Source organism: Phocoena sinus, chromosome 14, assembly GCF_008692025.1.
Source record: "Phocoena sinus isolate mPhoSin1 chromosome 14, mPhoSin1.pri, whole genome shotgun sequence".
NCBI classification, from domain to species: Eukaryota; Metazoa; Chordata; class Mammalia; order Artiodactyla; family Phocoenidae; genus Phocoena; species Phocoena sinus.
Window position 1 is genome coordinate 32,406,273 of NC_045776.1, and position 14,995 is coordinate 32,421,267.

The following is a 14,995-nucleotide window of genomic DNA, read 5'->3' on the forward strand; positions in this document are numbered from 1 at the left end:
ACTCAGAATACGACAGCGGACATTTGAGCAAGAGCCTTCTTGTCCACATGTGGAGGGCCTTTGTTGTGGAGTAAAATACAGTCTCTGGGCAGCCAGCTGAGAACCTGATAGGCTGAACTGCACTGAGAGGGGCATGACCACAGGTGTCCCTTGACAAAAACAGTGTCTCACATAACAGGGTCTGAAGAGGGCAAATGAGTGGAGCAATAGTACTGTCTCCCAACAGTAGGCACAAGTACAAGGGCTTGGACTTAAGTCTGAGTCACAGAAAATGAAGGGTGGGGCAGTAGCGGGAGGAAGGGAACTCTGGATCCCATCAAGAGTTACATAGATTCCAACCTTGTTAACTCAGCAGGGATTTGTCCTGACTATGGAATTGTGCAGTGCTAAGAAACGTTATAGTATCTTCTCAATTAACAGTCTGATATCACAGACTCTTCACTTAACACTTTTGAATCTCAAATTCTGTTTTCTCTTCAATTAAGCACTCCTGTGCTCTTTCTAACCCACAATTAGAGAAGTGACCCCAAAGTAAACATTTTTTGAAACTCTACTATTGACAGATAATTTGTAGATTTTAGAACATGGTTTGCATAATCACCAGTTCCAAGGGATATACATTCAAAGGCTGTTCCAACATTTTAAGTTTTTTATTTTCCTGGTTTTTTTTGTTTTTTCTTTTTTTTTTTAAATCTTACATAGAGAACTTTATCGCGAAGACTTTAGTTCTTCCCATCACTGTTAGGATGCTCTTATTCAGTCCACAGAGTTGTCCTTGCTAATTTGCCTTTCTTCTCTATTTGAACTTTCAAGAAGCAAGCTTAAAATAGGTTTTGTGGTTGTTTTTTGGTTTGGGTTTTTTTTTGGTATTCAGCAACATTCAGCAGGTTATTTAGATTCACAAACCTGTGGTGACTCTTGCTGTTGATCCCTTCCATCAGTCACATTCAAAGAGACGCACTTCCTTTCCAGCAACCCAAGTCGTTGTTTAAGTTCTGGAGACTCGGCGATTGATCTGTTGTCCTAACAAACCCTTGGCAGAGCCTCCTCCCCTTTTGTTGAGGCTCCTGATTCTCAGTCTCTCATTCTAAATGACTTGTTTCAAATTGTCACTGGGTTTTGTATTTATCTGAAAGTCAAGAGCAAGGTGACAAAGGCAGTGGCCTCCATTCAAGGGGTAATGTCCACCTCAGTTTATGACCCTTTCTTGTAGTCTCAACCTGTCCTAACCCCTCTTAGCCCAAGGCAGTGCCTTTTTACTGATATCTCTTCATTTAAAATTTCCTTTCAAAATAAAATTAATTTTACTATTTAAAATGCTGATGACCCAAAACAGGTATAACAGAAAAAGTCCTGCTCATTGCTTCTCCTTCCTCCTAAACACCCAACACAAGATGCTCCCCACCCCCTGCCCTGTGCCCAGATCTCTGCCTGTGCCACTACCACATCCTATCTCTGCCTGTGACACTTCCACATCCTATGTCTGCCTGTGCCCTTCCACATTTACCCTTCATTAATCCAGCCCTTGCTACTTGCTGGGTTGGTTGTGTTCAGTTTTCTTCCATTCTTATATTTTCTAATGCCTGTGTTTCTCATCATGTTTTTATTAAAAAAATTCAGCACACATAATAATTACAAAAATATCAGAAAATGCAGACAGGCAAAACAATATAAAGAATAGCCAAGATCGAATTCTATCAAACATTTAGAGAAGAGCTAACACCTATCCTTCCCAAACTCTTCCAAAATATAGCAGAGGGAGGAAAACTCCCAAACACATTCTACGAGGCCACCATCACCCTGATACCAAAACCAGACAAAGATGTCACAAAGTAAGAAAACTACAGGCCAATGTCACTGGACAATGAACATAGATGCAAAAATCCTCAACAAAATACTGGCAAACAGAATCCAACAGCACATTAAAAGGATCATACACCATGATCAAGTGGGGTTTATTCCAGGAATGCAAGGATTCTTCAATATACCCAAATCAATCAATGTGATACACCATATTAACAAATTGAAGAATAAACACAATGTGATCATCTCGATAGATGCAGAAAAAGCTTTTGACAAAATTCAACACTGATTTATGATAAAAAAAAACACTCCAGAAATTAGGCATAGAGGGAACTTATCTCAACATAATAAAGGCCATATATGACAAACCCACAGCCAACAACATACTCAATGGTGAAAAACTGAAGCCATTTCCATTAAGATCAGGAACAAGACAAGGTTGCCTACTCTCACCACTATTATTCAACATTGTTTTGGAAGTGTTTCCCACAGTAATCAGAGAAGAAAAAGAAATAAAAGGAATCCAAATTGAAAAAGAAGTAAAGCTGTCATTGTTTGAAGATGACATGATACTATACATAGAGAATCCTAAAGATGCTACCAGAAAACTACCAGAGCTAATCAATGAATTTGGTAAAGTAGCAGGATACAAAATTAATGCACCGAAATCTCTGGCATTCCTATACACTAATGATGAAAAATCTGAAAGAGAAATTAAGGAAACACTCCCATTTACCATTTCAACAAAAAGAATAAAATACCTAGGCATAAAACTACCTAAGGAGACAAAAGACCTGTATGCAGAAAATTATAAGACACTGATGAAAGAAATTAAAGATGATACAAACAGATGGAGAGATATACCATGTCCTTGGATTGGAAGAATCAACATTGTAAAAATGACTATACAGCCCAAAGCAATCTACATATTCAATGCAATCCCTATCAAACTACTACTGGCATTTTTCACAGAACCAGAACAAAAATTTTCACAATTTGTATGGAAACATAAAAGACCCTGAATAGCCAATAGAGGAATCAGACTCCCAGACTTCAGACTATACTATAAAGTTACAGTAGTCAAGAGAGTATGGTACTGGCACAAAAACAGAAAGATAGATCAATGGAACAGGATAGGAAGCCCAGAGATAAACCCACGCACATATGGTCACCTTATCTTTGATAAAGGAGGCAAGAATATACAATGGAGAAAAGACAGCCTCTTCAATAAGTGGTGCTGGGAAAGCTGGACAGCTACATGTAAAAGAATGAAATTAGAACACTCCCTAACACCATACACAAAAATAAACTCAAAATAGATTAAAGACCTAAATGTAAGGCCAGACACTATCAAACACTTAGAGGAAAACATAGGCAGAACACTCTATGACATAAATCACAGCAAGATCTTTTTTGACCCACCTCCTAGAGAAATGGAAATAAAAACAAAAATAAACAAATGAGACCTAATGAAACTTAAAAGCTTTTGCACAGCAAAGGAAACCATAAACAAGACGAAAAGACAACCCTCAGAATGGGAGAAAATATTTGCAAGTGAAGCAACTGACAAAGGATTAATCTCCAAAATTCACAAGCAGCTCATGTAGCTCAATATCAAAAAACAAACAACCCAATCCAAAAATGGACAAAAGACCTAAATAGACATTTCTCCAAAGAAGATATACAGATTGCCAACAAACACATGAAAGGATGCTCAACATCACTAATCATCAGAGAAATGCCAATCAAAACTACAATGAGGTATCACCTCACACCAGTCAGAATGGCCATCATCAAAAAATCTACAAACAATAAATGCTGGAGAGGGTGTGGAGAAAAGGGAACCCTCTTGCACTGTTGGTGGGAATGTAAATTGATACAGCCACTATGGAGGTTCCTTAAAAAGTAAAAATAGAACTACCATACGACCCAGCAATCCCACTACTGGGCATATACCCTGAGAAAACCATAATTCAAAAAGAGTCATGTACCACAATGTTCATTGCAACTCTATTTACAATAGCCAGGACATGAAAGCAACCTAAGTGTCCATCGACAGATGAATGGATAAAAAAGATGTGGCACATATATACAACAGAATATTCCTCAGCCATAAAAAAGAAACGATATTGAGTTATTTGTAGTGAGGTGGATGGACCTAAAGTCTGTCATACAGAGTGAAGTAAGTCAGAAAGAGAGAAACAAATACCATAGGCTAACACACATATATGGAATCTAAAAAAAAAAAAAAAAAAAAAAATTTCTGAAGAACCTAGGGGCAGGACAGGAATAAAGATGCAGATGTAGAGAATGGACCTGAGGACACAGGGAAGGGGAAGGGGAAGCTGGGATGAAGTGAGAGAGTGACATGTACATATATACACTATCAAATATAAAACAGCTAGTGGGAAGCAGCCGCACAGCACAGGAAGATCAGCTCGATGCTTTGTGACCACCTAGAGGGGTGGGATAAGGAGGGTGGGAGGGAGGGAGATGCAAGAGGGAGGAGATATTGGGATATATGTATATGTATAGCTGATTCATTTCGTTATAAAGCAGAAACTAAGACACCATTGTAAAGCAATTATACTCCAATAAAGATGTTAAAAAAAAAAAAAAAAGAATAGCCAAGATGCCCACCTACCCACCCAGGGTCACCAGCTGCTAATACACTGGTGTGCATCTCCTTTTAGATCCCTTATATACATGTATTAATTTCTTCAAAAATGGGATTATGCAATCCAGTATGTTTTATGACCTATTTTAATTTATTTAAAAATCCATCAGTTGTTACACAACTATATTGTACCAGCTTTTCTCCATTAAGAATAGCATTTAGTAATAAAAAATTTTAAAGCAAGATAGAAGAAAACTACATAAATTCTTAGTAGAAAAAAAATGGTTAAGGTCACTTTAAAAGTTATCAAACTATCCCATGGTGCACCACAGTTACCAATACTAGAAAATCCTAGCCAAAAGAGTTTTATTTTGTTTTCACCAATCTTCATTTCAACCAAATTGCTTTCAGCCCAATCACTTGGGTGTGTCCCAATGGGTCTTCACCTTCTCTTGGAGGCCTTCCCCAGATTTCCCAGTTGATACTGCTTCCCACCTTCCATAGACTATGTGTCTTGAAGTTGGGATGTTGGTCACGTCACATTCTGACTTGCTCTGCTGCTTCTTTTTTTTCTGTTCTCAGTTTAACTCCCCAAAGTTAGGGTGCTTTGCATCTGGAAAGTGTTCAGTAAATGAATGAGTAAATAAAAATAACTAAGGATCACAACCAATATTGCTCACTATTCTTGGGATTATTTTTTAAGCATTTTTTCTGAACCAGTTTAAATTTCCTTATATTGGGCATAGGTAATTGCATTTGTCAGGAGTCTTTCAGATAAAGGTGACAGAAAACCAATTCAAATTAGCTTAAGCAAAAAAGGAGTAATTTATTGCTTCATGTAATTGGGAAGACCAGGAAGACACTTCAGGCATAGATAAATCCATGGGTTCAAATGATTATCTCTCTTTCTCTCCTTTTTTTCTCATATTTTCTATCTCTCTCTCCCTCTTTCCCTCCTTTCCTCCTTTCCTTTCTCTCATTTGCCCTTTATTTCTCCTCCACCAGTTAGATTTCCTTCATGTCAAGAGATTTTGGGCTGGGGTTGGGCATGGAGGGTTGAGACTACAGATCCACAGATAGCTCCAGGTTTACATCATCCTGGAGGAAAGTTCTTAACTGTCTCTCCCAGTGACTGCACATAAAATCCCATATGTATGTTACAAGTTTGGTACTACGATTAGGGCAGGTGTGAGTCACACAGCAATCTCTGTTGCTGGGGGTGCTGTGCACTGTAACTGAAAGGTCCCCTAAATCTGCACAGAATGGTACAAAAATGTAAAAAAAAAATGTATTATTATTTGGAAGAGAAAAAACATGACTAAAATTTGAGATGGTGTCAAGCAGTCCCAATTCACACATTCTCCTCTGGCCACTTACATTATTTCTTATTAAATTCAGAGACTAAGATCAACTGTTCTCTAGCCAGGCTAGAATCTTAGAGTTTTAACTCAACCCCTTCATTTTACAGATTAGGAAATGATATCTCATCCATCATCAGTGAACCAACTAGCATAGGGAAGGGCTTTCTTCACCATGTTGGGAGGAGCTAGTTTGGGAACTGGGAAACCATCACCTGGTCTCAGTCCTGTACAAATTCCCCTATGACTCAGAGACTCAATTAACCTTACTGGGCTTCAGTTTCTTCCAGAAAATAAAGAATTTGGACTCCATGATTTCTAATCATTTTATGATTTCAGGCATTGCAATTATGGGTCATAAAGATTAATTTGTTTGCTTTTTCAAATCACTTGCCATAAGAAAATAGTACTTTAAAAATATTTTCTCTGACAATGAACATTCTACCTGGCATTCTATGGAAAATGGTGGAAAGTTCAATTCATGTGTAAAGAAGTTGAAGATTCATATCTACAAGCAATATGAGCAAACTTATTTACCCCAGTATGTACTTTATTCTCAAGATCCAAGTTGCTTGTGATTTGAAAAATTTAAAATCCCACTGATAAGGTGAAGATAAATTCTGTATAAAGATCTGTGGAAATACTTTAATAGCATGATAAATTTCAATGTCACATTCATTTTTAATCACCATTAAGTATTCTCAACTAAGCAGAAATATGTAGAAGTGGGAAATCTGTGGGAGTTAACTTTAGGAAAATGGTGAGAATGAGGAGGGCGAGAGAGTTGTTTTCTTTATCAAAATCTCCCTTACAAAGCATAATATAAACATTTTTTGAAGTCCAAAGGAATACTAGGATACAGGGACAAGGGTAATATATGTGCAAACACGTTTACAACTCTTTCCTTTTTATTAGAGCAGGCAGGAGTGGGTTTGCAAAATGAAATCCCTAAAGAAGTTGAATGAAGAACAAATTGCCTTTCATTGCTAAGCTAGATTCTATAGTGTGTGCCAAGAAATTGGATAGACTGGGACCTTGAAAAGAGCTGATATTTGATTGACTGAAATACTGAAAAGAGCTGGCTTCCCTGGCTGAACATTTGAACTGTGGGCAGGCTGAAGTAACATTTTAAATGGCTGAGAAGAAGAAGGGATTTTTGATCATCAAAGGCAGCTTCAGACTGCCCCATATGACAAGCTGAAAGAACCTGTGTTTCTACTTTCTCAGCAAATTGTACAACCCTGAGGAGCATTTGGAAATGTGCTCAATGACCCTGATTTGAAATCAGGGAAAGTAGCTCTAGCAACAAGTTCCTGACAGCTGATTTAGAAAATCTTTCAATTTTGCAGACTTCAGTGACACACACTCTAGGACAAGACCATCATGTGTTGTCACTCCACGACATTCTTAGTTCACTGTCTTCCAGTAAAATGTCAAAGTCTAGAAGGCAAAGAAATCAAACAAATCAAAGCAAACATTGAAAAAATAATACATATAATGAATATGGCTGGGTATGGTGATGTCAACACTACAAAAAAATTCTACTTACCTTCAGTTCCTAACGATGAGTTATAAAGCATCTATTGATGCACAAACCACAAATTTAACCAACACAAGAGAATTATGCAAATGATACATAATACTTGATCACACAATGGATACCACTACAGTTTATCACACCAGGAGCTCTGAGGGCCACCACTATACATATCTTTTTCACCTGAACTTTCAGTGCTAGCACATTCTTGACACAGCGTATGCAAGGACTAAAAATTTGTCAAATGAATGAATGAATGAATTGGAAAACTATAGAACTAGAGAGGACCACAGAATAATAAAGTGTCATTTTTCAGACAGGGATTGTTAAAAGTATTCCACAAAGAAAATCTTCAAGATTTTCTAAATTTTAAATGAGACTGCATGAACGTCCTTGGTACACACTTCGATACAACTACCAGAAAATATTTCCGATGTGCAAATGGTGAGGCCAATTTTCCTTAGATAAAGATGCTGTGAGTTGCTCTTTGTTCAGGCCATCTTAGGTGTCACCATTAAGTAGATTTTGAGAGAGCAGTCCACTTCCACCATTAGTAGCTTAAGGGGCCATAATTCTCACTGTCTTCCATATGCACATAGATAGTCTATCCAATTCCCAGGCCTCTCAATTGAATACTTTTTATCTTTTTTCCCTCAACTCTTTCTTAGCTACACACTCACACTGCTCCATCCTACATAGCAGTGTCAACACCTAAAATTCCATTGTCTCTAAAATATTGGCATGAAACATACCACTCCATGATTATTACCACCTACCTTTTAGCTCACCTGCTCACCCATTGCCACTACAACATTTTAAATCTCTTGGAGACTTCTAATGCATTGGTTCCATCACTTTCACAATCTACCCACTATCCTAGTTTCACATTCCTCTTTGAGGAGCATAGATGATATGCCTCATCAATTCAAGCAGTCCCTTTAAAAATACTGAATTCTCTTATTCTTCCCTACCTTCTTGGCCTTCATGAGACCAAACTCAAGCTCTGGACAACCCCAACAATCTGACTTTTCTGTGCTTGCAGCTGAAGTTTGTTAGAAAAGGAGAGATTGCACAACTGTCTTCACCTTATTCATGATCACAATCTTGAAATGGGTAATCAATACTGACAATTAGTTACTGGAGTAATTGTCCTAGCCAGAGCAATAAGGCAAGAAAACGAATTTAAAGGCATCCAAATCAGAAAGGAAGAAGTAAAACTATCTCTATTTGCAGATGACTTGATCTTATATATAGAAAATCCTAAAGACTCCACAAAAACAAAATCAACCCCCCCAAAAAAAAACTCTTAGAACTAATAAACAAATTCAGTAAAGTTGCAGGATACAAAGTCAACATACAGATCAGTTGTCTTTCTATGCACTAACAACAAAATATCTGTAAAAGAAATAAAGAAAACAATCTCATTTACAATAACATCAAAAATAATAAAATGCCTAGCAATAAATTTAACCAAGTAGGTGAAAGATTTCTACTCTGAAAACTACAAGACATTGATGAAAGAAACTGAAGACACAAATAAATGGAAAGATATCCCTTGTTCATAGATCAAAGAGTTAATATTGTTAAAATGTCCATGCTACCCAAAGCCATCTACAGATTCAATGTAATCCCTATCAAAATTCCAACGGCATCATTACAGAAAACAAAACTGCTATAATTTGTGTGGAACCACAAAAGATGCCAAATAGCTGAAGTAACCTTGAAAAAGAACAAAACTGGAGGCATCACACGTCCTGATTTCAAAATGTATCACAAAGCTATAATAATCAAAACAGTATGGCACTAGCATAAAAACAGACGCAGAATGATGGAACAGAATTTAGAGCGCAGAAATAAACCCATGCCTATATGGTCAACCAATATTTGACAAGGGAGCCAGGAATACTCCATGGGTAAAAAATAGTCTCTTCAATAAACGGTATTGGGAAAACTGGATATTCACATGCAAAAGGATAAAATTGAACCCCTATTCTATACCACTCATAAAAATTAACTTGCATGGAGTATAAACATAAACATACGACCAGAAACCATAGCAATAAACTCCTAAAGGAAAATATAGGGAAAAAGCTCCTTGAAATTGGTCTTGGCAATTATGTTTTGATATGACCAAAAGTGCAAGCAACAAAAGCAAAAATAAATAAGTGGGACCACATCAAACTAAAAAGCTTCTGCATAGCAAAAGAAATGATCAAGAAAATGAAATGGCAACCTATGGAATGGGAGGAAATATTTGTAATATCTAATAAGGGATTCATATTCAAAATATATTTTTAAAAAACTCATACAATTTGATAGCAAAAATAAAAATCTGACTTAAAAATGAGCAAAGAACCTAAATAGACATTTTTCCACATAAGATATTCAAACGGCCAACAGGTACATGAAAAACAATGCTTAACGTCACTAATCATCAGGGAAATGCAAATCAAAACCACAATGAGATATCACATCATACCTGTTAGAATGGCTATTATCAAAGAGACAAGAGATAAGTGTCAGTGAGAATGTGGAAAAAAGGGAACTTTTCTTTTTTTTTTTTTTTGGTGGTACGCGGGCCTCTCACTGTTGCAGCCTCTCCCTTTGCGGAGCACAGGCTCCTGACGCACAGGCTCAGCGGCCATGGCTCACGGGCCCAGCCGCTCCGCGGCATATGGGATCTTCCCAGACCGGGGCACGAACCCGTGTCCCCTGTATCGGCAGGCGGACTCTCAACCACTGCGCCACCAAGGAAGCCCAAAAGGGAACATTTAAACCCTGTTGGTAGGACTGTAAATTGGTACAGCCACCATGGAAAAATTATGGAGTTTCCTTTAAAAATTAAAAATAGAACAATCATACGATCCAGCAATTCCAATTCTGGGTATGTGTCCAAAGCAAATGAAATCACTATCTCATAGAGATATATTCACTCCCATGTCCATTGCAGCATTATTTACAATAGCCAAGAAATGGAAACAAACTGTGTTCATGGATGATTGGAGTATTATTCTGCCATAAAAAGAAGGGAAGACTGCCCTTTGCAACAACATGGATGGACTTTAAAGGCATCATATTAAGTGAAATAAGTCACAGAAAGCCAAATTCTGTATGATCTCACTTATATGTGGAATCTACAAAAAATGAACTCATGGAAATAGAGAGTAAATTGGTGGTTGCCACAGGTAGGGGAATGGGTGAAAATGATCAAAGGATGCAAACTGCCACTTATAAGAAGAAAAATTCTGGTAATGGTGACTGTAGTTAACAATACTGTATTGTGTATTTGAAAGTTGCTAAGAGAATAGATGTTAAAAGTTCTCAACACACAGACACACACACACACACACACACACACAACTGTAATTATGTGAGATGATGGATATATTAACTAACCTTATTGTGGCAATCATTTCACTAAATAATCTCTCCCTTCAAACTTCCTATACCTTTCCTCCCCCATTCATATTGACCACTGCTTTGTTTTTGAGACCCTCTTTAATTGGCTTGTGTTGTCACACACTCATGTATTTCTCCTACTTCCCTAGCCACTCCATCTCAGTTTCCTTCTCCTGCTCCTCTGCCCTACCCGACCTCCATATATAGTAGTTTCTCACACATCAGTCTTATGTACCCACCCTCTATACCCTTTTCTAACATTTTTCTCCAAAGGTGATGGCATCAATTTTTTAAATAATAGGTTTATTGAAATGTAATTCACTTACCATAATACAGAGTTGTACATCCATAGCCACTACCTAATTTTGGTATATTTTCATCATCCCCCAAAGAAATTATATACCCACTAAGCACTCAACCCCCATTCTCTCTTCCCCCCACCCCTTGCTAACCACTAATCCATTTTGTCTCTATAGATTTTAATATTTCAAATAAATGGAACCTATCATATGTGGTGTTTTTGCGGCTGGCTTCTGTTACTTAGCATGTTCTCAAGGTTCATCCACTGTAATATGTATCAGAATTTCATTCCTTTTTATTGATGAATAATTTCCATTGTTTTGTATATCACAGTTGTTTATTCAGTCATCAGTTTGTGATATTTGAGCTGTTTCCACTTTTTGGCTATCATAAATAATGCTGCTATGAACATTTGTGTACAAGTTTTTGTGTGGACATATGTTTTCATTTATCTTGGATATATCTAGGAGTAGAATTCCTAGGTCATATGGTAAACTCTTTGTTTAACATTTTGAGAAACAGCCAAACCATTTTCTAAAGCAGGCTGAAACATTTTACAATCACACCAGCAGAGTATAAGGGTTCCAATCTTCCTACATCCTCATCAACAATTGTTATTGTCTTTTTTATTACAGCTATCCTAGTAGGTATGAAGTGGTAATCTCCTCAATGACTAAGAATAACCAAAAATGCCCATTTTTCAATTGAGTTGTCTTTTATTGTTCAATTTTAAGTGTTCTTTATATATTCTAGATACAAGACCATCATCAAATATATGATTTGCAAATATTTTCTCCCTTTCAGTGGATTGTCTTTCACTTTCTTAATGGTGCACTTTCAAGCACAAAAGTTTTTAATATTGATAAAGTCCAGTTTACCTATTTTTTTTTCTTTTGTTGTGTGTGGGTTTGGATTCATATCTAAAAAGTCACTGCTTAATCCAGTGTCACAAGTTTTAGCTCTTACATTGAGGTCGATGATCTATCTTGAATTAACTTTTGTGTATAGTGTGAGCTACAGTTACAACTTCATCCTTTTGCACATGGCTATCCAATTGTCACATCATCATTTGTTGAAAAGACTATCCTCCCCCCTTACCCTGTTGAATTTTCTTGACACTCTTTTCAAAAATCAATTGAATATAAATTATTTATTCCTGAGTTCTCAATTATATTCCATTGATCTCTATGTCTATCTTTATGCCAATACCACATTAACTTGATTACTGTAGCTTTGTAGTAAGTTTTGAAATCAGGAAGTTTGTGTCCTCTAAATTTGTTATTTTTCAAGAATGTTCTGAGCATTTTTGATCACTTGCACTTCATCATTTTTGGTCCTTTAAATACCATTTCATAAACAGACAACTCCCAAATTATATTACCCAAATCATTTTCTGAAGCTGTGACTCATATTGAAGCTATGCCTTTAATTGGCAGTCCCAATGAATTGTCTCACAGCTATTTCAAACTGTCCAAATGAAACAGAAAATTCATCCACATAACTCACCCCATCGCATTTCTTCTGCCACCTACACTTAATTACTATACGTGTCCCCACAATTAACCTCATTGCTCATGCAGGAAACTGACAGTCAGTCTTCACCTCTCCCTCTTCTTCACTCCACAGTCAATCGTTCAGCAAGTCCCACCCATCTTTCCTCCAAACCATACTTCAAACTTATTCACTTGTCCCCATATCCACTTTTAAAACCTTAATCCAGCCATTATAATTGTCTTCTCGATTACTAACTGGTTTCCCTGATTTTTCCCAAAAGATCCATTTTTCTTCACAAGAAACAGTGATAATTTAACAACTTAAAGCAGATTATTTTGGTCCCCCTCTTAAAAGTTTTCACTGATGTGCTTTACACTTAAATGAAATCTCAAATCTCTCCCATGACATATAAGCCCTTGCATGATTTGAATCCACCTACCTTTCCTGCCTTGTCTTTTGCTGTCTCCCCTTGCTCACAGGTTCTAGACATACCAGATTTCTTTTAGGTTCTCACACAAGACAACCTTCTTCTTGGTTTGAGACATGCTGTCTCCTCTGAATAAAATGCTCCTCCTGCCACCTCAACTCCCTACTATTCCATGGATAGTTCCTTTGACCCATCTGTTCTTGGCTTAAGTATCATCTCCTAGAACTTTTCTTTGGTGACTATATATCTAAATTAGGTCTCTCTCATATCTTCTTTCACTGCACACAGTTGTTCTTTTTAACACATTTATTATACTTTGTATTAATTTAATTGCTTATGCGCTTGGTTATTTTCTGTCTCTCTCATTAAGTTGTAAGATCCATGCAGCTAGGAACCATGTCTGTTCTTTTTACCATTGAATCCCCAGTGCTAAGCACACAATAAGTGCTCATTAAATCAGTACTTGAATAAATGTCTCATTTTTACCCATTAAAGATTAATAATAGAGGACAGTTTCATAATGCTTAGTATAGGCCGGGCACTGTTACATGCCTTTGCATGGAACAATTATTTAAACCTCACAACAACTTTATGAGGTAAATTCTATTATTATCCCATTTTTTTAAAGAGAGGAAATCTGGTTACAGAGAAGATAAGCAATTTCCGCAATGTCACCCAGGCAAGATATGAGTAAACCTGGAATTAGAATGCAGGCACTCTGGCTCTGGCACCTATGTTCATAACCACTGTGCTACACTGATGTACACCAGGAAGGCATGGGAGGGGACTTTTGGCTTGATTTAGGGAGTTGACAGCTGTTGGTCCTAGAAGAACATGACTAAACCCAGGAGTATGTGAAACTAAAAGAGTTGCAGATGAATCAAAACGACAATGAGATATTGCCTCACACCTGTTAGGATGTTTTTTATGAAAAAGAAATAACAATTGCTGATAAGGATGTGGAGAAACCTATTGGTGGGAATGCAAATTGGTGCAGCCATTATGGGAAATAGTATGACAGTTTCTCAAAAACTAAAAATTGTACTACCATATGATCCAGCAATCCCTTTCCCGGATGTATATCTGAATGAGTTAAAATCAGTATCTCGAAGGGTTATCTGCATACCCATGTTCACTGAAGCATTATTCACAATAGCCAAGATAAACAACCTAAGTATCTGTCATTGGATGAATGGACAAAGAAGATGTGGTATATATATACAATGGAATATTTTTCAGCCATGACAAAGAAGGAATGCCTACTATTTGTGACAACATGGATGGACCCTGAAGGCATTAGGCTAAGTGAGATAAGTCAGACAAAGAAGGACTAATACTGTATGATATCACTTATGTGTAGAATCTAAAAACACTGAACTTGTAAAAACAGAGGGTAGAAGTTATAAGGGGGTGGGGGAATTGGGGAGAAACTGTTTTAAGGGTACAAACTTATAACCAGTAGATAAATAAGTTCTGGAGAACTAATACACAACATAGTGATTATAGTCAACAATACTGTATTACGAATTTCAAAGTCACTAAGAGACTAAATTTTAACTGTTCTCATCACATAAAAAAATGATAAATATGTAACATGAAAAAAGTGTTAGCTAATGCTACTATAGTAATCATATTGCAATATATAAATGCACCAAACCAACACATTGTACACCTTACATTTACACAATGTTATGTGTCAATTATACCTCAATTAAAAAAAAAATATATATATATATATAGTTGCAGAGGGAAGTCTCATACTGGCCGTGCTGTGCACTGGATGGGCCTTAACCTTCATACTATCATCTGGCCCCCACAGTGCACACACACACTCTCACACACACACACACACACACACACACACACACAGTTCCCTGACGTTTCAGGATGTGTGTAGAGTTTCTTGGCTGTTTGTGTTCTTAGAACACCATTGTCTTTTTTCTGTGTTCAAAGTAAGTTCTGGTTCAAATGGTAAGTGTGGCTTCTTGAAGCAGTCAGTGCTCCCACTTTCAGTCATAGATATACCACAATCATCTTGTTCTCTCTTTGAGTCTCACTGA